This window comes from Sorex araneus, chromosome 6 (genome assembly GCF_027595985.1).
Source record: "Sorex araneus isolate mSorAra2 chromosome 6, mSorAra2.pri, whole genome shotgun sequence".
NCBI lineage: Eukaryota > Metazoa > Chordata > Mammalia > Eulipotyphla > Soricidae > Sorex > Sorex araneus.
Genome location: NC_073307.1, coordinates 133828308 through 133855686, shown reverse-complemented (window position 1 = coordinate 133855686; position 27379 = coordinate 133828308). Strand labels below are relative to the sequence as shown.

General features: G+C 42.0%; 1 pseudogene; it reads right to left on the bottom strand.

Annotated features, from left to right (window-relative positions):
* Window positions 1–3490: 3490 nt before the first annotated feature.
* LOC101556346 (40S ribosomal protein SA-like) lies at window positions 3491–4318 on the bottom strand (annotated as a pseudogene).
* Between the last annotated feature and the right edge of the window lie 23061 nt (window positions 4319–27379).

Below are 27379 nucleotides of genomic sequence, written 5' to 3'. Positions count from 1 at the left end.
TAAAGGGTCCACTGGCCAATCAGTTTGTAGTGTCACTTATTGAATTGGTCAGTCCGAGTTCAAGGCAGGAAGTATCAGCTCTGCATTGATAAACAGAGGTGTCAGGTCCATGGTCCGTGTCCAGTTATCAGTAGCCTTGTAAATAACTTCCCAGCGAACTATATCATACACAAAATGAAAAAATTCACAAAATGGTGTAACTTTTGTTCACACAGAGTGGGGTGCCTTCTGTTCTAACAACTGTCTACAGAGAAAACCTGAAGGCCTGCAGAGGATCCCCTTGAGTATCCACAGAGCACCTCTCTGTCTCCGTAGGTTCAGTTGATTTTCTCGAGAAGCTCAGAGAATTCAAGAAAACATTTTATCTACTTGATCACTGGTTCACTGGAAAAGGATGGAATTCATGGGCAGCCAATGGAACAGCGGCACAGGGCAAGGCACGTGAGAAGAGGTTAGAACTTTATGCGCTGCTCTTAGCATCTTACACGCTTTCTACCTGGTCTGAGTTTTGGGTTTCTTAGTGTTAGGTCAGTCTAGAGATGGGCACTTTGAAATCTGCAGTTGCAGCTCCATAAAAGCACCGCCCTGGAGCCCACTGGAACCCAAAACAAAAGAGTACTTATGGGGCCTTGGTCCCTGCTAACCAACACCCATTAGGCAGAAGCAGGACCTGGTTCTGAGTTAATGGCACATCCCTCCTTGTCCTGCCACAGGCCTCCTTAACTTTCATATAAACCTACCCTAAAACAGAGGTGGGTGCCATCTTCATTAGCCCCTCTTTTTAAAATTATTATTATTGAATCATTGTGAGATACAGTTACAATCTTTTGTGTTTGAGTCTTTTTTTTTCTTTTTGGGTCACATCTGGCGGTGCACAGGGGTTACTACTGGCTTTGCACTCAGAAATTTCTCCTGGCAGTGCTCAGGGGACCATATGGGATGCTGGGAATTAAACCTCAGCTGCGTGCAAGGCAAACCCCCTACCCACTGTGCTATCACTCCAGCCCCAGCCCCACATGTTTGAGTTTCAATCATCAATGATTGAACACCCATCCCTCCACCAGTGCACATTCTGCACAACCAATGTCCCCAGTATACCCTGCCTTTCCAACTCTCCTCCAGCCTCCATGGTGGACAATTTCTCCCATTCTCTCTCTTTACTTTTGTCATTAGCAACTCTTGAGGCTTGTGAAGTCTGCCAGGGAGCACTCTTTCCAATAAACCCCATTTCAGCCTAATTTTTCTCTTGAACCCTGTTTCTTCCTTTTCATTACCCCATCTCAGACCTTTCACTTAGGTGAGCATCATTACCTAGAATCAGAGCTCTGGTCCTTGGTGGTGGATCCCCTCTCCTCATTCTGGACAGGAGAGAGAGAGAGGTGCTGGATAGTGTTGAAAGTTCTAACTCTCTAATGAAATGATTGGTTCTCTGGCAGGCAGTCCTCCTCCTTATAGGCCAATAAATTTTTTGTGGCTGAAAAGAAGTAGCTAATTATATCAAATAACTTATGAACAGCAAAAAGATACCTTGGTCATTTAGAAAATGTCAAGGGTTTTGGGAGCTCTGTTCTAGGAAGGGTGCAAAGATGAATTCTGTTTCCCTTACTGTAAACTACAGTACCACCACAGGATTAACAGGTGATTAGGTGCTGCACAAGAAAATGATGAATGTTTCTGGCAGCATTCCCCACTGACCTACAGCCCAGGAAGGGCCATCCTTAGCAGGTATATCCCACTACCTGTGGTGGAAATTAAACTCCAGGCAAGTGCAGCTAAATTTTAGGGGGCCTCCTTTTTTGTCATAAGCCCCTCAATCATAGTGTTACAGGCAGGAAAAAAGAGGAGGCCTGATAACGCATATTGGGGTTAACCTAACCAGACAGAAGGCATGGAGGCCCTCGATACAACGGATCCATCTCAGAAGCCTGGAAAGTCATTGAGATGCAGAATTCTAGGCCCAAGAGGATGGAGCCTGGAAGGAGAGGTGGAAGGAATGGGTGGGCAAAGGCTGTAGAAAAAGGCTGTGATAGGAACTCAAGAATGGGCCACCAGGGGTCTGAGAGATAGTACTACGGGTAAGGTGCTAGCCTTGCAAAAGGCTGACCTTGGTTTTATCCTGTGACCTCAGGGAATAATTTTTGGGTGCAGAGCCAGGATTAACTCCTTAGCATCCTGCAGAGTGTGGCCCCAAAGAGCAAAACAAAAAAATGCCACAAAGAAGCATCAGAAGTTCAATGCTTTTCCCCAGGAAAAGCCCCATGAACTCCTACGTATGTCAAGAATTTGGGACAAAGGCGGGTATATAGGAAATATTCATACTTAACCCCATTCTGGAAATGCCAGTGTTCTCTCTTGCAAAAAGAATCTTTTATTTATTTATTTATTTATTTATTTATTTATGTATTGTATTTTACTTTAATTTTTTGGCTTAAGTTGTTTTTATGGAAATATCATTGGGAAATACACAGGAACAAAGCTGTTTGTGATTGAGTGTCAGTTATACAATATCCCAGTGTATGTTTCTTGACATCAATGTCCCCAGTTTGTCAGTTTGCCTGCCTCAGTTTCTTTCCTTTTCCCTCTCCAGAAGGTCACTTGCTCTTCATAGAAATGAAAGTCACTGGCTAGAGCAGTGTAGAGAGGATAGGGCTCTTGCCTTGCATGCAGTCCCCGGCACGATGTATGGTCCCACCAGCCCAGCCAAGGAGTGATCCTTGGGTACAGAGCCAGGAGGAAGCCCTGAGCACTGCTATGTGTGGTCCTGTAATGACAAGAAAGAAGCTGTATGTAATGAGAATCATGAAACTGTAATGAAAATTAAGAAATGTGATGGTGACTGGGAAACTGAAACTGACCCCCTAAGTTAAACAAGAGAAAGGAGTCAGATACATTCCTTTTATGACCCCAGTTAACGGAGTTAAGGGCTCACTAGCACACCAGATTGATGGGAGCACACTGGGCTTAAGATTTATAGGAGTACACAGGAGATAATATCTGAAGGCCGCACTAAAAAGCAGGCATGAACCTCGAGCCAGGATGTCTTCACCAGGGCACCTCGGAGGGTGGCGGGTGGGTTGAGTTTCCCTCCCTGCCCCAAACAGAATCCTGGTAGCTGAAAACCTCCAGAATACAACCCCCGCCATGTTCAAGGCCATACTCCACATGCTCAGACGAACCTTACCCAAGACAGGATGAACCTCACCAGAGAGTGGACCGGCAGGAAAACCCACATATGCAAGAACCCATGACTGAGATCTCCAAGCCCATATATGAGAGAGATCATTTTATATCTGTTCCTCTAACTTCCCTCAGCAAGATACTATCCAGATCTACCCATGTAGTGGCAAATTAAATGATTTTGTCTTTTTTAAAATAGCCACATCTTATTCCATTGTACATATGTACCATTGTTTTTTCCCCATATTTTAGAAACTCAATTTATTTTCCATCAGCCTGATTTTATTCCCTGCATTAATCCAGAAAAACAAGCTTAAGACCATTCAGTGGTGGTTCCTGCCCACTCAGTAGCCCGAACAGTGGGAACTGCAGACCAGTCTTCTGTGGCAGGCTGAGAGTCTTCAGTAAGGAACGGTTGAATTGAACAAAGGGAGACAGGATCTCTCCAGACCTATCTGAAACTTCAGGTTGAGTAGTTGTAAACTCGGGAGTCGGGGCATCCATTAACCCTGAAATTCCTCCTTAGTCACACAGCCTTTTCATCAGCAGCTTGCTCGTCCTTTCAATCTCCTCAGGATCTCTGTAGAAGCAGAAACCAGGCAGGACCTCCCATGGTTGTTCACAGGCCAGCATCTACCACATGAGACCCACAGAGTGATGCAAGGGATGGCAATGTCCGTCACAGTGCAGAGGAGAGTCTGTGTTACACAGAGCAATGGAAGGTGGTCAATGTAAGATGCCTCTGTGAAGGGCTAGTGGTCAACCCTGGGATCAGTAATGACCAGAAGTCTCAGTTCCAGGAAAGCTACCTTGATTTGATTAGAGAAAATTCCAGGAGTGAAGCGACCAGCCACTGGAGTTGGCACCAGTGGTGGCCACAAACTCCAGCTCAGCTCGTTGACCAGTATTCCAGGATGAGATCACTCTGACATCAGCTGGGTTTTCAATGGTAGGAATGGCACAAGCTGCCAGAAGAGGCTTCTCCAGGGTCCTCTTCACATTTATAATTGTAGATGCCGTCACTTTTCCTCTTGTAGATGTGCTGGAAATCGAGGTCAGTGCCTGCTCACTGGGTACCTGCTGAAAAAAATTTGAGAACATCTTCCTCCTTTATTTGCAGGACATCAAAGGCTCTGGACATTGTGAACTTTCCCTTTAAGTTATGATGGGAATTATGAACAATACCTTATGGATCCCTTGCTGGGCAGCGAGGGAAGGTGTGCCATAGCTTCTTTATCCAATCATCTGTTCTTGGACATTTGGGTTGTTTTCAGATTTTGTCTTTTGTGCTGTAACTGTTGTGTTACAGTTTAGTGCTGTAATGAACAAAGAGGAGTGAAAATGTCTTTTCAGAATATAGGGGTTTTTTACCTTGAGCTAGAGACCAGGAAGCAGAATTGCTGGATCATATGAAGTTCAATTCTTAATTTTTTTAGGAAGATTCATATTGTTTTCCATAAAAGATGAACCAGTGAATATTGCCACTGGCAGTGGAAGAGGATTCCCCCCCCCCACCCAACACACACACACACACACACACACATCCATGTCAATACTGATTGTTTTTGTTCTTTTGGATGTGTGCCAGTCTCACTGGTGTGAGGTAATATATCTCTGTTTCGATTTGCACTTCACTGGTGATCAGTGAGGGAGAGCATTTTTTTCATATGCCTGCTGGCCATTAGTCTGGTTTTTTTGAGGAAATTCTGTTGATCTCTTTTTCCTGGTTTTTGATAACACGGTGTCTGTCACGTATTAAATCCAGGTTGTCATACATGTAAAACATGTACTCTACCTCTTGAGCCACATTCCCAGCTCCCACCTGTGAGTCATTTTTAATGTCCCTGTCCTACTTCCTTGTTAGTATAAAGAATAATGTTGTGAAACCTAAAGAACCTAACCATGTTCATGACCATATTAAAAAAAAGTAGTATAAGCCTCTCAGTTTAAGAGGCAGATAGTGTCAGATATTGCAAAATTGGTCTAATAAAAGCAGTACTCAAATATATACTGACTATAGGAAATGTCTCTGAAATATAAAAACATAACATACAAGAGTTAGTTCAATGGGTTAAGTGCATGCTCTTTATGTAGGGGGCCTGGATTCAATCTCCAGCATCACATGGTCCCATAGCAGCATTGGAAATTTGTTCTGAACAGAGAGAGAGCCAGGTATTACCTCCTTCCAAACAAACAATGCAAAGTATATATAACAATACAAACATGGCAGCTGGAGTGATAGTACTGCAGGTAGGGAACTGGCCTTGCTTGTGGCCAACCCTGGATGTGGCAAAAAAAAAAAAAACAAAACAAAAAGAAGCAAACAAAATAAACCAAATAGGTTAAAGGTATAAGGAAGGGAAAAAACTTGTAGGATAATATTGGTTTGTCCTTTCTCCCTGGCCACAGGGAGCTTAGGTTTACTGAGTAACACCCATCACAATGCTCCTGAGGCACTCCCATTCCTCGGTGTTTAACTGTAAACTCTTTCTTTGTGCTCTACTTTCCCAACTGGTCAATCACTTTTATCCCTTACTCAGACTCTGTTAACTTGTAAATTAAATCCTTCTAAGGACACTGGATTTGTATTTGTAAGTGAGATATTGCTTTTCTCTTCTCCTTATGTCCTTTGAGTAGTTAGTTCAAAGCAATGTCCTTTTTGTATAGTCACAGGAAGACAGTTAATGCTATGCTTTTGTAACTTGGGAGCTAATTGACTCTGAATAATATTCACTCCTGGGCATCTGTTTTCTTGACTTAAACCTCAGTTGCCCTTACTTCCTAGCACCCCAAAAGCAGGGTCCTGACATGGGACTGGTTGGACCCAGGGCAAGCTGTAAGCTACCCTGGCATTGAAATGGGCCAGGTCAAGCACTATAATACTTAACTATAAGTTAATAGCACAGTCATGGACAAATTCTGTCAAGATCCAAAAAGTAATAACTGGATTAGGAACCTGCTAGGGTTAGGAAAGACTAATCTGGCCTGAGCACTGTAGTCTGATATCTATAGCAAGATGTCCCCAGGAGAGCCATCCTATAAGCTTAATGTATCTTTTACTGTGTCCCCATACAAAGTGACTCATATTATCAAGAAGTAGAATTAAGATGAATGCTTAAATGTTGTTGGACTAAGGGAAGGAGAAACACACCCGATAGATGGTATTTCGCCTTAGGCAAGTCATCTTGCTGAATCAAAATTTGTCCTAAAAGAAGCTTCCCCTGAGGGAAGGACTTTACATCCATTGATTGTATGACCACACCTATGTGTAATTGCTACCCTGAAGCTTTCATGAGTGGAAATATAACTAATGCTGTAAGAGTGGGCAAGGGGATGTGGATGTGGGGGAGGATCTAGGAGACCCAGAGAAGAATGGAGAGGAGATTGGAAAAACTGCAACTGATACCAACCAGCCTGGCTTTATTTCCTCCATCGTCTGTCTGCCCATTGCCATCAGATATCCTGGGTGAGGGAAGCGGCTCCAGACCATCGAACGCAGGTGGCAAGAGAGAGCTGTGGCTTCGTATTCATATTTTGAGTACACAAAACTAAACCAAAATGACATGAACCAAAAGAAATTTAAACTTGGGGCTGGAGCTCTAGCACAGCAGGTAGAGTTTTTGCCTTGCATGCAGCTGACCCGGGTTCAATTCCCAGCATCCCACATGGTCCCCTGAGCACCGCCAGGAGTGGTTCCTGAGTGCAGAGTCAGGAGTAAAACCCCGTGCATTGTCAGGTGTGACCCAAAAAGAAAAAAAAAAGAAAAAAATTTAAAAAAAAGAAAAGAAATTTAAACTGACTATATTTATATCAAAGTCATGTCAGAATAAAGATTTTTGGTAAAGTTAAATAAAATCATTTTATAATTACATAGGAATTAATTTATCAAAAGAGCAATCCTGAATATTTTTGCACTGAATAGCAGAATGTTAAAATAAAGAAGAGAGAGAGAAAAAGAGAGAGATATGTTCAAGGAAGCTAGATAATCACACAATTTAAATCAGAAATTTAAAAACTTTCATCTCCAATAATTGATGAAACACATAGGCCAAAATCAACAAAGAGAGCAGGCTGAATGATACTATCAGTGCCTTAATTGATTTGTTCCTTTAGAAAATTCTAATGAAGGCTGAAGATTGTATAAGAGGTAAGGCACTTAGTTTACCTTATGAGGTACCACATGGGGCCCCTCAAGCTTAACTGGGGTCATACCTGAATCCAGAGCCTAGAACAGTCCCTAAGGATTTCTGGATGTGGTGCAAAACACCTCCCAAGAATGAGAAAATTCAATCCCACAGCAGAATGCATATTTTCTCAAGTGTGAAAAGCTTACCAAGCTAGACCATCTTTGGACCCATAAAATAAGTCTCAATATATTTAAATGAATTCAAGTAATTTAAAGTATATTCTCAGGGTGGAAGAGCCTGTTACTACCATCTGTTAGATTTCACGGTCAAAGCCAAAATAGCCCATCAAAAGACTCGCCTCCCCCAATCCTGTCTCAGGGCTTTTAATTTCAGCAGCAGCAAGGAAAGAGCTTGGAGTTGTCACTCCTGACTCACAACAAGAAAGGGAGCTGAACACACTGAAAGTCTTTTATTAGACCCACCACCAGAATGAAAGCTGCAGGGAGGGCTGCCTCCCGAAATCCAGAGAAAGGTGAACCTGCAGTCTCAGCTGAGCTCAGCCACTGGGGGCAGAAGCTGCTGCTACCAAGAGCTGATAGGAGCATGAAAATGGAAATCTTGATCAATTGAGGAGGCTGCATATGTATTAAAACAAAGTGAAGATTTCTGGTACTGTAGTTGTGGTGGAAGGGGGAAGGTGCCTAGTAGGGATCCAGAATTTGATATGCTTTATCTTTAAGAACCTTATCCTGCTCTCAAACGAGAAGTACCAAGAGTGGGGATAAAGGAGAAAAATAATCAGCCTATGTCTCTGAAGATGGGACAGTGAAGGGTGGGAAGAAGCCATCTTGAAATATACCCCAGATCCTGTACAACAGAGCACTGGTCACTTTTTCATAAGTCCTAGTGCTTTCTCTCACCTGGAGGCATGTTTCCTAGTAATTCAGGCCCCCTGCAGCCATATCTCACCTAAGGAAGACGAGGAGCAAAGAAACACTTGTGAAGGTCTCAGGCCTGTGACCCACGTCCATGAAAACACCAAAATTTAACCAGAGGAATCAAAGGATTATAAAAGTCTCCTACCCTATGCCCTCCCTCTCCGACACACATTCCCTTTTTTATTCTATTTTATTTATTTATTTATTTATTTATTTTTTGCTTTTTGGGTCACACCCAGCGATGCTCAGGGGTTACTCCTGGCTTTGCACTCAGGAATTACTCCTGGCGGTGCTCGGGGGACCATATGGGATGCTGGGGATCGAACCCGGGTCGGCCGCGTGCAAGGCAAACGCCCTACCCGCTGTGCTATCGCTCCGGCCCCTCTATTTTATTTTTTTATGTGGAGAGAGGGACTCCCAAGCAGGCTGTTTGAACTGGTGGTTCGATACATCTGAAGATCTGATGCTGCTTGGGTCCTGCCGTGCTGGGGAACATCTCAGTCCCTTGGGTAGGGTAGTGCATGTGGGTGTCCAGGGCTACAAGCAGTGGTGCTCAGAGAACCATATAGTTCTGGGATGCAAGACATATGCTATACCCCTGTACTGTCTCTCTAGACTTCTTACACTTCTTTAGTCTCCGAGCCAACAGTTTTGGTGACTTGTGAGTGAAATAATAGTGAGTTTTTTGAAAAACAATATGACTCAGACTCTATTTACAGAGACATTTGTAGAGAAGCCCAAAGAGAGATAAGAAACAAAGACACTATTGGAACTTAAAACCTTAGCACCTATAGTTACAGCAACATAGAGTACAGTCTAATGCTAACCAAATTAACTAAATTAACCTAAAATCTCATGCTGAATGTTGGTTTACCTAAGTATCTATTACCCAATGCCTGTCATTCCACAGAACATTACAAGGCATGTTAACAGACAAGAATAAACACAGCCTGATGACGCAGGGGGAAAAAAGCAGCAGTGAAATTAGATATAGATATGCCAAAGATTGTGAAATGTTTGTATAGTGTATTCGAAATAACTGTGAGTAATATATGTTGCAGGCTCTAGTTGAAAAAGCAGACTGCATGCAAGAATGGTGGGCAATAGAGGCAGAGAAATGGAAAACTTTGGGAAAACATATGAAGGGGATGTTAGACATGAAGATATGCTTCGTAGTCCCTGTAAGCCTATGCACACAAAGGATCAGAGGGAAAGGCATATTTCAAATGACTAGCTCTTTGCCAAGAAGAAGGAGAAAAGAAAAGCAGGATCCCTGAAGTAGGGATCCTTTGGCGGGGGTGGGAATGGGGGGTGGGGAATGAGGAGTGTTAATAATGGCTGTTATTCTGCACAGCAGAACAAACACATCCAGAGTGAAGAAGAAGTCAACCACAACATCATTCACTTGAAGGATTTTGCTGACTACAGCATGGAGAGTAAATGAAAAGGAGGACTATGAGTAGGAAACTATTGCCAAAATAACAAAGATTGCTACTGGAATAACTTAAATCAGGTTTGTTTTATTTTTTTTCATTCCTGGTGCTAAAATAGAATTGTGTTCCTCTTCTCCCACACTCAAAGTTTTATGTTGAACTAGCACCTCATGACCCCCCCTCCAACCCGACCACCATGTGACTATATTTTAATATAAAGTCAAATAAAATTTATTTGGAGATAAAGTTAAATGAGGTCATAAGGATGAGGCCCCTAATCCAAAACTGGCAGCATTATAAGATTTCCTTCCTCTCTCCTTTCCCTTCTCCTCCCTCTCCATCTCACCCAATTCCCCTTGCTCAGATTCCATCTCCTCTCCCCTTGCTTCTCTCTTTTTCTTTCCCTCCCCCTTTGCCCCTTCTTTCTTCCCCTCCTCTCTACCTACATTTATCCCTTCTTTCTTCCCCCTCACTCTCCCATTTTCCCTACTCATCTTCTTCTCTCCCTCTTCTCCACCTCTCTCTCTCTCATTCACCCCACTACCCTGAGTACATGCACCAAGAGAAGACCATGTGAGGCTAGAAGGAGAAGGTGGCTGCCTGCCACCCCAGAAGAGAGCCCTCACAAGACACCAACCATGCTCACACTCAGCTCTCAAACTTCCATCAAACAAGAGAAAATGTTATTTTTCTAATATTTAAGTCCCGTAGCCTGTGGTATTTTGCTCTAATATTCTAAGCAACCCAAGCATCTAAGAATTAAATTTCATGATTGTCCATGGCCTGAGTATATCCGGGTTATGAGAGATGGAGAAGAGTACAGTAGGTGAATCCTAATGATCCAAGAGAGAAAAGAAATGGATGATGCAAAGTGCTGGGTCAATTGGACACTTGGGAAATTAGATGAAATCTGGGAGATCTCATTCAACATTAGACATAAGAACAAGATTCTGCACTCAGGAAAAGGTCTTGGCTCACCTGGAGTCCTGTACATGCTCTGCTCATCTCCAGGACCCAGGCTTTAAAAAACCTGTCCTTGGATTAGGAACAAGAGCTTTGAAGGGAGACGGGAAGAAGGTAATCAACAGGAAAAAGGAAGTTGGGGAGACCTGGTGGAAGTGTAGGACCGGTGTTGAGCCTCACAAGTTAAGAGTGATGAATCTGCCCAGAGTTGTCTAAGTATGAAATAGATCAAAAGGATTATGATCTTCTCAAATTAAGGGAGAATAAAAAGAATGAAATGGAAAATTAAATCCAGTCAGTAGTATCTTGAGTGTCTTAAGGGCAGCCAGCAGGGCTGAGTTGTTGCTGTGGATCCCTTTAGCTTTATATGTGATTTTGGCTACAGCAGCAAGCAGTGCCAGGAGAACATGTATACTGAATTTACTGCACTGAATATTGGCAAAGAGAGTGCAAGAATAGAGTGATGTAAAATGGGATTAATTTAAATGAAGTCTTAACTATAAAAATGTTAGGAAATGAGGGAATAAGAGAGTGAGTGGTAGAGAGAGGAAGAAAGAAAGGAAGGAATATAGGATGGGAGGAGGGATAGGAAGGAAGGGAGGAAGGGAGAAAAGGAAGGAGGAAGCGAGGAAGAGAGGGGGGAAGGACGGAGGAAGGGAGGGAAGAAGGAAAGAAGGAAGGAAGGAAGGAAGGAAGGAAGGAAGGAAGGAAGGAAGGAAGGAAGGAAGGAAGGAAGGAAGGAAGGAAGGAAGGAAGGAAGGAAGGAAGGAAGGAAGGAAGGAAAGGCAGGCAAGCAGGCAAACAAAGAAAAGTTCATCTAACCTTTGGAAGGATTAGCATATTGTATATTTTTGCAGGCTCTGGGGTATTGAATTTCCTCTGGGGTATTGAATTTCTTATTTGGAATGCATGTACTTTGACATCCTGTGAGTAGAAAGTTAAAGTAGGCTCTCTTTCTTCGCCCCTCACCAGGCGCCCCAGCGCACCAGCTCCCCTGCTCCTGCCTGCGCAGCCCCAGGACTCGACCTCAACCCAGCATCCAGCGGGCTCCCAGCCGCACGCCCCCCCAAGCCCCCAATCTCGCCAGAAGGGGGCGTGGCCTCCGCGGTAGTGGGCGTGGCCTCTGCTTCAGGGGACGTGGTCTCCAGGGGTAGCAGCTGCTCGCAGGCTGCAGTTATTTTCCCCTCTTCCAGTACAACTCCACAGATATCTCAATCCACATTACCTAACTCTGTAGAGAACTCCCCAGCTACCGCAAACACAAAAGGCAAATAGGCTACTAGCGTACTCCAATTACACCAAACTATCAGTGAGCACAAACCCTTTCCAATTACACCAAAATACCGATGAGCACAAGAAGTTACACAAACCCAATGTAAAAGAACACATCCTTCGAACCTTCATCAGAAACCTCACAAAGAGAGAACAGCACTAGTGAACTGGAAAGTCCCACCTCTATACAACTGTGACAACATGAACAAACAGTGCAAATCCCACCATAAGGAGAGGATGAAGTAAAGAGTCCAGAAGCTTCAGCAGGGGTTATCCACAAATATGATCTCTCTGATAAAGATTTCAGAGAATAAATGCTGAGAATGTTCAACGAACTTAAGGAAACAGTGGAACAGTCAGCGAAGAAAAAATGGGAAGAAATGAGAGCAGAAATAGGAAAGCTACATTCAGAAATGTCACGAATAAAAGACTCAGTAGATGAAATAAAAAACACAGTGAGTGCCCTCAGCAGTACAATGGCTACAGCTGAAGATAGAATCATTGAGCTTGAAGATGAGCAGCAGAAAGCTCACAGGCTATAACAAACAATGGCAAAAGACCTCAAAATAGCTCTAGGGTGAATCAGAGACGTAGGGGATGATTCAAAGAGGAATAACATTATAATCATCGGAGTACGGGAAGGACAGGGAGGCAACCCTAATGGAAAAAGCCACAGTTAAAAAAATCATTGCTGAAAAGTTCCCAGAGCTGGAGAATGCAGATGTCCAAATCCTAGAAGCCCAATGGGGTGCCAGCTAGAAGAGACCCTAATAAAAAGACTCCAAGACATATCATAGTCAGAATGATGAATGCCACGGATTGGGACACAATACAGAAGCAGCAAGATCAAAAAAGGAAATCACATACAAAGGAGCACCCCTCAGATTCACAGTAGACTTATCAGAGGAAACCCTTCAAGCCAGAAGACAATGGTGGGATATAGTGAAAAAACTTAATGAAATGAACATCCCACCAAGAATACTCTATCCGACTAAGCTCTCATTCAAACTCAAAGGAACCATACACAATTTCATGGATAAACAACAGCTCAGGAGCTTCATAGACTCAAAACAAAACTTAAAAGGAGGACAAAAAGGGCTCCTACATGTAAGACATGAAAGAAAACACTACAACCACAACAAACCCTACAGAAAGATGGCACAAAAATTCACAATAACAATCTATTTCAACATCAATGGCCTAAATGCACCATCAAGAGACACAGAGTAGCAAAATGTATTCAGAAGCAACCCAGTATTCTGCTGCCTGAAAGAAACACATCTGAATGGTCAGAGCAAACACAGACTCAAAGTCAAAGGGTGGAAAACAATCCTTCAAGCAAACAACTCCCTCAAAAAAAAAAACCGGGGTGCCCATACTAGTATCGGACAGTATAGATTTCAGGTTGAAAAAGATTAGAAGGGACAGCAAAGGACATTTTTTACTGATCAAGGGATATGTACAGCAGGAACAACTCACACTCCTAAATGTATATGCACCTAATGAGGGACCAACTAAACACTTAAAACAACTGCTAACAGATTTTAGGGAGGACATTGCTAGCAACACAATAGTAGTTGGAGACTTAAATACCACCTATCACCTCTGGATAGATTAACAAGATCAAAACTCAGCAAGGAAACACTGGCCTTGAATGAAGAAATAGAAGAGAGAGGGCTAATAGATCTATACAGGGCTTTGCAATCCCATAAAAAAGAATACACATTCTTTTCCAGTGCACATGGAGCATTCTCCAAAATAGATCATGTGCTGGGCCACAAAGCATACCTCAATAGAATCAAGAAGATAGAAATTGTATCAACTATCTTCTCAGACCATGATGCACTGAAGATAGAAGTTAATCATGCACAGATGCAGAGAACCAAAATACACCTGGAAATTAAACAACTCAATGTTGACAATGAGTAGGTCAGGAAGGAAATCAAGGAAGAAATCAGAAGGTATCTGGAAACAAATGAAAATGAAGACACGAGCTACCAGAACCCGTGGGACACAGCTAAAGCCGTGTTAAGGGGGAAATTTTATAGCTCTGCAAGCATATCGCAGGAAGGAAGAAAGGGCCCACATAAATAACCTGACCTCACAGCTCAAGATCTTAGAAAAGGACCAACAAAAGGAGCTCAAACCTGGCAGATGGAAAGAAATAATAAAACTTAGAGCAGAAATCAATGACATGGAAACCCAAAAAACAATCCAAAAGATCAATGAATATAAGAGCTGGTTCTTTGAGAAAATAAATAGGATTAATAAACCACTAGCAAGACTCACAAAGAAAGAAACAGTGAACACGCTAATAAACAGAATAAAAAATGAAAATGGGGACATCGCAACAGAAACCAAAAAAATTCAAAAGATCGTCAGAGACTACTTCGAAAGTCTGTAAACCACGAAACAAGAGAATCTAGAAGAAATGGATACATTCTAGATTCCTATAACCTCCCAAGGCTGAACCAAGATGATTTGGAATACCTGAATAGACCCATTACTATCAAGGAAATTGAAACTGTAATCAAAAGTCTCCCCAGAAACAAAAGTCTAGGTCCAGATGGATTCACTAACAAATTCTTCCAAACATTTAAAGAGGACCTATTGCCAGTTCTTTTCAAGCTTTTCCAGGAAATTAAGGAAACAGAAACACTCTCAAACAGTTTCTATGAGGCTCATATAACACTAATACCAAAAGCAGACAGAAACACCACAAAAAAAGAAAACTACAGACCGATATCTCTGATGAATATGGATGCGAAGATCCTCAACAAAATATTAACGAATAGAATCCAACAACTCATCAAAAAGATCATACACCACGACCAAGTGGGATTCATCCCGGGGATGCAAAGATAGTTTAATATTCAGAAGTCAATCAACATAATCCATCAAATCAACAAAAGAAAAGAAAAAAATCACATGATCATATCAATAGATGCAGATAAAGCATTTGATAAGATCCAGCACCCATTCATGATGAAAACTCTCACCAAAATGGGTATAGAAGGTAACTTCCTCAATATAGTCAAAGCCATCTACTATAAGCCTGTAGCAAGTATTATCCTCAATGGGGAAAAACTAAGGGCCTTTCCTCTAGGATCAGGGACAAGACAAGGATGCCCACTCTCACCACTTCTGTTCAATATAGTACTGGAAGTACTTGCAATAGCGATTAGGCAAGAAAAAGTCATTAAAAGCATCCAGATGGAAAGGAAGAAATCAAGCTCTCACTATTCTCAGATGATATGATATTATATTTAGAGAACCCCAAAGCCTCTACTAAGAAACTCTTAGAAACAGTAGACTTGTATAGTAAAGTCTCAGGCTACAAAATCAACACCCAAAAGTCCATGGCTTTTCTATACGCAAATAATGAGAGAGAAGAAAGTGATATGAAAAAAGCAATCCTGTTCACAATCATGCCTCAGAAAATCAAGTACTTTGGAATCAGCTTAACTAAAGAGATTAAGGACCTGTACTGAGAAAATTAAAAATGTTACTTCATGAAATAAAAGAGGACATGAGGAAATGGAAATACATCCCTTGCTCATGGACTGGAGAATTAACATTGTCAAAATAGCAATACTCCCTAAAGCATTATACAGATTCAATGCGATCCCTATAAAGATACCCATGACATTCTTCAAGGAAGTGGACCAAACACTCCTGAAATTCATATGGAACAACAACCCCCCCCCCCCGCCTGAATAGCTAAAGCAATTTTGGGGAAAAAGAAAATGGGAGGCATCACCTTCCCCAACCTCAAACTCTATTACAAAGTGGTAATAATTAAAACTGCGTGGTACTGGAACAAAGGCAGAGCAGTAGACCAATGAAACAGAGTTGAATATCCTTACACATACCCTCAAATATATGATCATCTAATCTTTGATAAGGAAGCAAGAAATGTGAAGTGGAGCAAGAAAAGCCTCTTTAACAAATGGTGCTGGCAACACTGGACAGCTACATGCAAAAAATAAAAAGGCTCAGATCTATTCCTAACACCATGCACAAAAATCAGATCAAAATCGCAGTCTCGGGCCGGGGCCGGTCCGGCTTGAGCTCTGCCGAGATTCGACCCAGGTGGCCACGCCTTTGCACAGCCGCTTTGCTGCTGAACGACTTATATCTCTTCATTCTCATCAGTGGAAAACTAATTATCAAATGTTTCCTTGTCAATAGGGCCGTATTCTTGGGGGATAAGCTCCAACAAGAATAGTGAGTTCTGTGTTGAAACTCCAACAACAATAGTGAGTTTTGTGTTGAAATGTGGAATGTAATCAAGGTAAAGAGAAAAGGAAGTGAAAATTATCAGTTATGCAGGGGGGATGGGGGGCTAGGGGTTGGGGGGGTGGGAGGTATACTGGTTTTTTTTTTTTTGGTGGTGGAATATGGGCACTGGTGAAAGGACAGGTGTTTGAGCATTGTATAACTGAGACATAAGCCTGAGAACTTTGTAACTTTCCACATGGTGATTCAATAAAAAAAAATTTAAAAATCAGATCAAATGGATTAAAGACCTCAACATCAGACCATAATCCCTAAGGTACATTGAAGACAAGGCCGGCAAAACCCTCCACAACATTGAAGCTACAGGTATCTTCAAAGATGACTCACCACTGACCAGGCAAGCAGAAACAGAGATAAACAAATGGGACTACCTTAAACTGAGAAGCTTCTGCACCTCAAAAGATAGTGACCAGAATACAAAGACAATCTACAGAATGGCAAAGTATATTCACCCAATACCCATCTGACAAGGGGTTGATATCAAGGATTTACAAGGCACCAGTTGAACTGCACAAGAAGAAAATATCCAATCCCATCAGAAAATGGGGCGATGAAATGAACAGAAACTTTCTCAAGGAAAAAATCTGAATGGCTAAAAAACACATGAAAAAAATGCTCCTCATCACTAATCATCAGGGAGATTCAGATCAAAATAACAATGAGATACAATTTCACACCATAGAGACTTGCCCACATCCAAAAGAACAAAAGTGACCCGTGTTGGCGCGGATGTGGGGAGAAAGGACTATCCTTCACTCCTCGTGGGAATGCCAACTGGTTCAGCCCTTTTGGAAAACAGTATGGACACTTCTCAAACAATTAGAAATTGAGCTCCCATTTGACCCAGCAATACCACTTCTGGGAATATATCCCGGTGATGCAAAAAAGTATAATAATAATGACATCTGCACCTATAGGTTGATTGCAGCACTGTTCACAATAGCCAGAATCTGGAAAAAACCTGAGTGCCTGAAAACAGATGATTGGTTAAAGAAACGTTGGTACATCTACACAATGGAATACTATGCCGCTGCTAGAAAAAATGAAGTCATGACATTTGCATATAGGTGGATCAACATGGAAAGTATCATGTTAAGGGAAATTGGAGGGGACAGTGCGGGTATAGTTGGAGGGATGCTGGGACCATTGGTGGTGGAAAATGGGCACTGGTGGAGGGATGGGTACTTGATTATTGTATGACTAAAGTGCAAGCATGAAAGTTTGTAAGTCTGTAACTTTATCTCACGGTGACCCACTAATAAAAATTTTAAAAATAAAAATAAAGTAAATAATAAAATAGGCTGAGATATGACCCTAGCGGCCGCATGTGTGTGGCCTCTCCGTTGCTGGATGACCATGATTCCAGAGGCCACCTATCTACTCTTGACACCAACAGCTTCTTGCAGAAATGTCTCTAGACTGTGAACTAAGCCACGGCCCTATGTCGCCCCAGGAGGGGAAAGGTTTTTCTCTCTTGGCTTTCCTTTCCCGGAGGTGGAGGGTGGCATGGTGACCGCCATCTTATAAGGACCACTAAAGAGAGGTATTGCAATGATGCAATTTCTGGCAGAAATTTCCCTGGACTAAGTTACTAAAATACTGAAATACAGAAATCCAAAACCACACAGCAGCTATATTGGCCCCACCACCTCATATCTCTTCATTCTCAGCAATGGAAAACAAATTATCAAATGCTTCCTTTTCAGCAGGTCTGTTTTTGGTGGGGGGGGGACTCCAAACAATAACAGTGAGTTTTTTGTTGAAATATTGAATGTAATCAAAGTAAAGAGAAAGTAAAGTGAAAATTATCAGCTACACAGGTGGGAGGATGAGGGTGGGATGGAAGGTATGCTGGGGTTCTTGGTGGTGGAACATGTGCACTGGTGAAGGGATGGGTGTTCGATCATTGTATAACTGAGACTTAAGCCTGAAAGCTTTGTAACTTTCCACATGATGATTCAATAAAATAAATAAATAAATAAAGAAAGAAAGTTTATTTCCACCAAAAATAAAGAAATAGATAAAATATAACAAGCTCTCTTATTGTTTATTGAGGGCTATAAGTAAGCCTGTAGACAGGAAGCTTGGGTGGTGGAGCTTCTAGTTTTCCCAACCTTCATCTGGTTGGGAGTTCTAAGGCTTCTGAAGCATTGACCGTGGTTTGGGAAATTGGGGTTCTTTTAAACTATGAGACTAATGTGAAGATTTTTTTTCCAGCGTTGTCTGTGGGATTAGATGAGCTTGTTCTGCACTCACTGTTCTTACTGAATCTTGAAAAAGGGATAGTTCAGGGTGCTGCCTAGCAGGTAGAAGAAACCACTTTACCCATAAAAACTACTTGGAAACATCATATTTTTGTCAATCATACTAACTGCTGCAATGAACATTGGTGTGCACATGTACTTTTGAATTAATGTTGAACAAGATGCTACATAGTCCCACCAAAAATGAATGATAATTCCTTTCTCACTACATCCCTGCCAACACTGCTTTCAGACTTTTTGATATATGTCATTCTCACTGGCATGAGCTGTTTTTCATTGTTTTTCTTCCTCTTGATTTTGCTTTGGGCTATACCTGACATTACTCAGGGCTTAGTTCTGGCTATGTACTCAGGGAAACTGATGAAGTAAGTGTTGGGGATTGAACCCAGGTCAACCCTGTACAAAACAAATGCCCTACCTGCTGTACTATTGCTCTGACCTCTTATTGTTGTTTTGATTTACATTTCCCTAATTGTAAGTGACAATGAGTGCTTTTTCATAGCTATACAGAATTCTTAATGGTTGCATGCTATCACATCATTATTCAATTCCTGGATGTTTAAACTGCAATTGTATTAAATGTACATCAAGCCAATAACTCTACCTGTGTGTAATCACAAAATTTCAATTACATACATAAATTATTTATTTCATTTACGAGTTTATTGGGATCAACTAACCTCAAGCTATTCTTCTTGGGCTTACTTGAGGCTTTGCAGTCAACTGTTCGTAACCTGTTTGCTTATTACCCCATTTTAACTTATTTTGGGGACTAGTATTGGCTGCTTATTATCTCTTCCAGGAGGATCACAGATAGGACAGCATGATCAATTCCACTCTGTTCCAGGTGGGTGCTTCCCAGGAGGTAAGCCTGGTCATGCTTTTATGGTGCTTCAGAGAAGTAGTGGCTAATTAGAAATGTACAAAATACTGATTATTGTATGAAAAAATTCCTAGAAGTTGGATTGCTAAGAAAAAAAATGCTTTTCTGAAAACTCAAAACTCCTCAGTTGCTCTCCAGAATGGTATACTAATTTACATTCCCATTTAACAGTCAATGAGAGCACAGATTTCTGTCCCAAGACATATAGAAAAAAACATTATGCTAACTGTGAACTCTACATATTTATACTTAATTGCATGCTATACCCCTATATTTCAAAGACAGAAATCAGGGAAAATCCTGTTGCTTTGGAAGTCCCAAGAGGAATACACTATGATGATCATTTGGAAATGTGCACCCTTTTCTATCCTTGAGAGGTATTGTAGGGGGCACTGAAAAGATAGTACAACAGGTGGGGTGCTTACCTTGTATAGCACTGACTCAGATTCTGTGCCCAGTACTGATGTGATCCTCTACGCAGTACTTAGACCATGGGTGACCACGAGCACAGAGCCCAGGAGTAAGCCCTGAGCATAGATAAAAATGGCTTAAAAATTAATTTAAAAAATGTACTAGAAGGAGCCCAGGAGATGGATCTTGCTAGAACCAGGGTGAGACGCTTATTTTATAAGCATAAAGCTGTGGGTTTGAGCCCTGGTGCTGCTGTATGTGCCCTGCCTATTCCTAGCAACTCTGTTGTCTATGACTAATTGTCTGCAAGTGATTTCCAGTTGATCAAAGCCTGGTGTGTGTGAGCATTGGAAACAAAAAAGGTGTCACCCTGGTGAGTACCAACATCAATTGAAAGAGGTTTGAGCATCATGGCTGGGAGCATAATATGCCTCCTCTCCTGAGAACACAGATATGATGAGAACCACAGTGACACCTGACAAGGACCAGAGCACAATGAATGTGAGCACCACAACAAAAAGATAACCCCCACCCCCAGCCCCACAAATCCACTGCTGAATCTTATGCTGAGTGTACGAACTCAGAAACCTAATGTGCAACCCCCATGAGTTTGTGTGTGTACAGTCCCCAGCCACCTCCAGGTAAAAAGTCACTATAACTAAGACCACTCCCTTTGCTATCAAACTGCTCCATTCATACAATTCATGAGTTTGTTTCCAACATTTATGACATGCCAGAATCTTGAGTGAGGTACTGAGGATGCAGAATTGTGAGAAATCAGACAGGTGTTTGCCCTTCTGATGCATGCAGCGAAGTGAGGTCCCATGTTCTGAATTTAAAGAAAATAGTAAGACAAAAGAAATTACTCAGCACCCCCCCACACACACACTCATTCTTCAATCAAATGGAAAGAAGCCCCCAAATACACCCTCAAGACTCTGACTAGTGCTCTGGATCCTTCTGACGCCCCCAGGGGCTTGTATCTGCCACTTTGAAAAAGACTGTAGGGAAGAGATCATTCAGGAAATAATCACATTAGATCAGTGTAGAACTACAGTCATGATGAAAACTACAAAGGATAGCGATGCTTAGAGCAAGCATCTAATTAAGAGATTTGTTTTCATAGGCTTGTTTTCATCATAGCAGACGGGGCAGGGCTGAATCCAAGAGGAAATGTTATTTCAGCTAAGATTGGAAGGCTGCTTGGATTCATCTGCCAGAAGGCATTTCTACGGTAGGAGCGAGTGTAGGCAAAGACCACCAATAGCGGGTAGAAGTAGACTGAAATACGACTCATCTCACCTCTGCAGAGAGAATCAGAGGACTTGGCACATGGGTAGATGGGAGAGGGATTGGGTAAGAAATAGCCAACTCATCCACCAGCATCCTCTTTTCTTCCAGGTTTCACTCTTCCAGTTTAAGGAATCACCCTTCTCCCAGGAATTAATTTACTTATCATCTTGTGCCCCAGTTCTGGCAAAAGGGAACTGAAGAAAGTTTTCCGCAGGATTTCCAAGAGAAGTGTCCCCATGCCTATAAGGGAGCCACAGAAAAAAGTAGCACCTAAATTGTTCCTCTGAGCTTTGCCAAAGTTCTATGTGAAGTCAGGAACAGCTGCAACTCTCCTGAAAATAAAGCCAGGGCCCAGGATGGCTAAAACAATCAAACAAGATTGAGTTTCACTTTCTGTTACTTGTGGTCAAATGTCAAATTCATAAAAGAGTCAAGACAACAACAAAAAAAAGTCATAATAAAATAAATAACAATTCTGTGCTGGAAAGAGGACAGATAGTACAGATAGCAGGGTACTTGCCTTGTAAGTAGTCAATCCATCTTTGACCCACAGGGTCCTCTGAGCACATCCAAGAATCATTCCTGAGCTCAGAGTCACGAGATGCCCTGAGTACCACTAGTTCTGACCTCAAAACAAAGCATCCAACAAAACCTCAAACAAAACTTGATGAAATAGAATCAAAAATGTCATAACAATAGACTGCCTTTGGGACAGAGCTGCTAGCCGGGTCCACTTGTCACCACTGCCAGGAGAATTCCTGAGCAGATAGCCAGGGCAAATTCATGAGCATTGTTGCCCTAGTCTGTGTTGTTGGGGTTTCTTTTGCAAATCAAAACAAACAAAAAGACAAAACCCCCTATCTTTGTTGGACTCTCTTATAGATTTTTTCCCTGCCTAAGGCTAGTGGAAAGTTATTAGGGTTTTAAGCAGAGAGCCTGAGGCACATTTTCATTATGCAAAAAATCACTCTTGCTGCTATATAGAGAGAAGATTCTGGGAGAACAAGAATTGAGTTCTGAATAATCAATGTTCCATCACTGATCCACCACCAGTTTCAACTTTTCGCCACCAGTATTCCCAGGTTCCATCTACCTTCCTACTCCAGCCCCCGCCTGCCATCTTGACAGGCATCTTTTACATTTGGGTATTAAAGTTTGGGTATTGTGACTAAAGTTTGGGGCTTGTGATTTCAATATCTGTGGTTTGAATATTTACCTCTATCATTCCTCATCACCACCTATGTACTGGAATCTCCTTCACCTCTGTCCCCATTGCTTTTCATCTAGTTCTTCTCCCTTCCCCTTACAGCTCTTTTTCTTTCCTTCTCCTCCCTATTTTCTGGGGCCAAAGGTGAGATAGGCATCCCCACTAAAAACATTGCATTTCTGCATTCAGTTACTCTAAATACCACATATAAGAGTTATTGTCCTATGTTTGTCCTTCTGGTGGCTTACTACATTTAACATAGTTTCCAGTTCCATCCACGTTGCCAAAAATTGCATTATTATATCATTCCTTATGCTGTGTAGTATTCTGTTATGTATTTATACCATATCTATATGATACACTGATCTGCTGTTGACTTCTAGGTTGATTCCAAATCTTAGCTATTGTGCTAAGAGTTGCAGTGAATAATGGTGTAGAGAGGAGTTGACACGTGGTAGGATCGGTGCTGCAATATGAATAACTTTGTAAGTCATGGTGCTTTAATAAAATTTAATTGATAATTTAAAATAATTTAGACAAAATTTAAGTTAAAAAAAGAGAAAAGAATGGAGGAAGAAGATCAGGGAACAGGCCTTTCCCAATGGGGAGACTAAAAACCTATCTGCCTCCAAAAAAAAATAGATAAAAATAAATTTTAAAACATTTAAAAAAATGCCTCAGGTTTTACACTTGAGGTGGGAAGCTGCAGAATGAACATAAATTCTAATCAAGCTCTTTAAAATTTAATCATGAGGGCATGTCCTTCTCTCCAGGAAGGGAGCATAACATGACGCTTGCCATAACCATGCCACCAGACTCCATACCAGGATGTTTCATTCCAGACGCCCCAGAAGGGTTCGGGTGAGACTCCTCCCTGCAAGGGACCCAGCTCCGGCAGCCGAAAACCTCCAGAATTCAAACCGCCGCCATGCTCACAGCTGCTCTCCACATGCTCGGGCTGAGCCTCACCCATGAGTGAAACTTTTCCTGGACCATGTGGCAGCATTGGCCACCCGACACTTCATATAACACACCCTACTCATACTCCAAGAGTACCGCACTGCTTTGGATGGGATTCAAAGTAGGATGCAACCAATCTTAGAGGGAAACATTATATTTTTTTGGTTCTGCCTTGGGGCAGGAATTGGGGCTCGGGATGGAAACACCCATAGTATGGTGGTGGGAAGGTACAATGGTGGTGGGATTGGTGTTTGATTATTAAATGTAATCAAATATTATGAACTACTTTATAAATTTTTTTAAGTAAAAACAAAAGATTTAATCATGACGTTTCTGCCTTTAGCATTGTCTCAAGGGATCATTTAAGCATTGTCTCAAGGGACCATTGAAAGGGCTATTTAAGGCCTAGTATTTTGGATGAACTCCTCACTGATGGATTGCTTTACTCCCACACATTTCCAGAGAGAGCTAGTGGATGCTAGAGAGATGCTAGCTCGAATGGATAGTATAAGAAGGTGGGATAGTGCAGGTTATGGAGAAACAGGCAGAAATATTTTGGAAGTAATATTTCGAGCCTGTGAGAGAGAGAGATGACAAGAGCAACCCTCAGCTTTCCATGCAAAAGCAGAAGATGGTACAAGGATATAATCTGGAAAATTCTGGAAGAGTCCATTTGAGAACAGAAGTTCTTTCTGAGTTCACTTTGGATATTCTACATTCAATACACTTTTGGAATGTTCAAGGTAAATTACTCAGAGACAATCTTGGGCTGGAGTTGTTAACATTTTTGTCATACTTATTCTAGGAGTTGGTTGAAATTGTGGGTCTGAATGAAATGGCTTTGGGAGAACAGAGGTCTTGGTGGGAAGGGGCGCAGAACCAGGACTGCAGAAGCAAAGCCTGTAGACAGCAAGCACTTAGAGGCTATTACCATAGAACTGAAAGTGGAGTCTGATGGGAGCAAGGGGATTGCCAAAGGTAAAGAGTGTACAGGCCCAGAGAGATGACTGAAAGAACTAAGCATATGCTTTACATGCCAGATGCTGCTTCTCTTACTGGCACTGCATGAACAACCAAGAATAACCAGAATGGGGACTGGAACCTGGGCATAGTCCCTGAGTACCACCAGTTTGACAGAGAGAAAGAGAGAGAGAGAAAGTGAGAGAGAGAGAGAGAGAGAGAGAGAGAGAACAAATTCCTAGAGCATGATGGCTATTGAGAAATAAAATCAAAACAGAAATGTGATCTGGTTTCTGGAGATGCTTTTTACACTATTGTCCTGAATTCCTAAAATAATTCCCACCCTAGCACATCTACCCTGGACAGAGGATCACCCTGTTCAGTAAATACACCAGAACAGAAGGGGAAGGGACATCATGTGGCTATGAGTCTTAGTCATATGATACTTGTGTGTCCATCTGGGTCTCTTGAAATACTTGCTCAGAGGATTGCTTACATGCCTCATGTGAGAAATCTATTTACTGCCAGACCATCAGGCTCTGATGAAGACTAAGCAAGCCATGTGAAGATGCCACATCAAGAGGGAAAGGAAGAAAAGGAAAGGAGAGAGCAGAGGAATAGAGAGGAGAGGGCAGAGGAGAGAAAAAAGAGAGAGAGGGAAGGAGAAGTTGAGGGAGGGAAAAGAAAAGGGGAGGGGAGAAGAGATCCAGTAGAAGGAGGGGAAGAGAGAGATAGATAAAGAAAGAGAGAGAGAGGAAGAAGGGATATAGGAGAGAGATTAAGGGAAAGGTAGAAGGGGCAGCAGTGAAGAGGGGAAAGGAAGAAAGGAATGGAGGAAGGCTATATGCCCAGTCGTTGGTACCTGAAAGAAAGAAACTATCCTATATGTCAAGATGACTTCAGCTCTTTGAAGGACCCCAAGTGAGAACTTTCTAGGTAATCCCAGTTAATGAATAGAATCATGAGAGATTAAAAATAAGTATTATTATTTCAGATTTGGTACTGTGACAAGGTGGGTTGGGTATTATTGTTCTTTGATTAGATGATGTGGAGGTCACTACTGTTTGAACAACAATAGGTTCAGAAGACAAGTAGTTCTTTTTGGTTGAGGACAAGGAGAAACTGATGAAACAAAGCAAGCCAAGAGATCTGCTTTCTGGGGATGTTTGGTGGTGGATAGGGAGAAAATAGAAAGGTTGGTAATTAGAAGAGTATGTAAGAAGAGGCAGAGTTTTTTAAAAGTAGTTTGTCCCTCTAGTATGTCTAAAAACTACTACAGACTACGCACTCTTACTAAAATAAGGCTGAACCTAAATTTCACCAAGCATGGTAGTATAATTACTAGTTTATCAGAAATGTGGGAGTGGGGGGGGGTGGGGACTCATGTTCTCAACACCCTAATAATGTCGTTAGCCAAATCAAAAATTTTGGATAATCTATTAACAAATAGCACCCCAAGTCAATAACATTTGAAAAATTAAAGTGAAGATATTGTTAGAGGATAAAATAAGTGAAGAGATAAAATTTGAGATATGGGGCCTTATTTGAATCCTGACTTGAATCACCAACTCTAAGACATCCCGTGACAATTGGGAAAATTGAGTAGATTTGGTATTAAATATGAAATCACTATTGTTCTGCTATAATAATACCCTAGTGGTTATATTTTCCTAATGCTCTTATTTATTAGAGATGCATTTTGAGCACCCTAAAGTATGGTATTTACTTTAAAATACACTGGCAAAATGGTTTGAGTGTTTGGCTGGGTGTTGGGTAAATGGTATTTCTTATATATTACTCTATTTTTTAATGTATGTGAAAATGTCACTGATTGTTTTGAAAACAACAATCATTTTTTTATTCTGTTAAGGACTCATAGGTAATCAGGTCGTTGAAATTCAATTGTGGCAGCTGAATGCAAATGTGTCCTCCATGATAAAAGAGGTCTTGGGGAAACGGGAAGCATCCCAGAGTATCTTATGGAAATTTGTTCCTTAGCAATATTCTTCAATGGAGAAAAAGAGCCAAAGAGGAGTTAGCAAAATTGTGTGCCAAACCCACAAGAAAGAGGAGATCAGTTAATCAATTGTGTCAGGTTCTGAGAATGAGAGGAAGACAGGATGCAGTGACACCCATACAGACAAGCCTCTGTACAAGCGTCTGCAAGTGTCTCCCTAGGGGAGGGAATTCTCATTAGGAAACCTCCAAATCCACAGAGAGTAGGAGCAAGCTCAAAACCCGACAAGCTTTCATGATGGCAATTAGGAGATTAGAGTTTGAAGAGAGTGGCAGAGATTTAACACAGTGGGTTGAGGTGAGTGTGAACTGTGAGCTTCTGGGGGACACAGCTGAAGTGTAGGGCCTGGCAGAACTTCAGGGAAGTTTAGAACAGAACCATGGAGAAGGACAGTAATGGACTGGGCCCAGAAAGCAGCCTTGCCAGTGTGGCTGTATTGATGGTATTGAACAATGGGCAAGAGAGAACAGGGGTTCCGGGTGTCTTCACGGTTTAGGAACGTATCTAGGGGGCAGAGGGCAGGGTGGGGGAGGAGCTCCTCCCTAGATCAGGTACTTTGGAGATGTAAGGTGAGAGATCCAAACTGAAGGTAACTCCAGTGCTTCTGCAGGTTATTTACGTTATTTAATATTTGCTTTATTTTAATTTTTGGCAATTCTTGGGGGTTGCCCCCAGCTGTGTTCATAAGAGTCACGCCCGTCAGTGCATGGGACCATGTCATGCTGGAGGATCAAAGCCAGGGTCTCCAACAGGCAAAGCACGCCCTCAGTCTGCTGCTCCATTTCTCCAGTCATGCCAGTCATTTACTTTTACTCGGTTTGGTTTAGGGATCACACCCTGCTGTGCTTGGGTCTTACTTTGGGCCATATATTCGGGGATCACTCCTAGCAGTGCTTGGGAGGTGCTCATTTGAGGTGCTGGTGATAGAACTGGAGTCGGCCATGTGCAAGACAAGCACCTTATCCTCTGTGCTCTCACTCTCTCTCCTGTTCTATCATTCTGGAAAACAACCACAAAAATAAGAGAAGGGAAGGGGGTGTGGGTGGTAGGGTGTGGTGGGGAGATGTGTGAATGGGAAAGAAGAGTTCAGGTAACTTTAAGTCAGGTGTGGGTGGCTCTTGGCCCTGAGGGTGAGCAGAGCCAGCTTAGGGCAGGAGCTGCATTGTTTTTTGTTC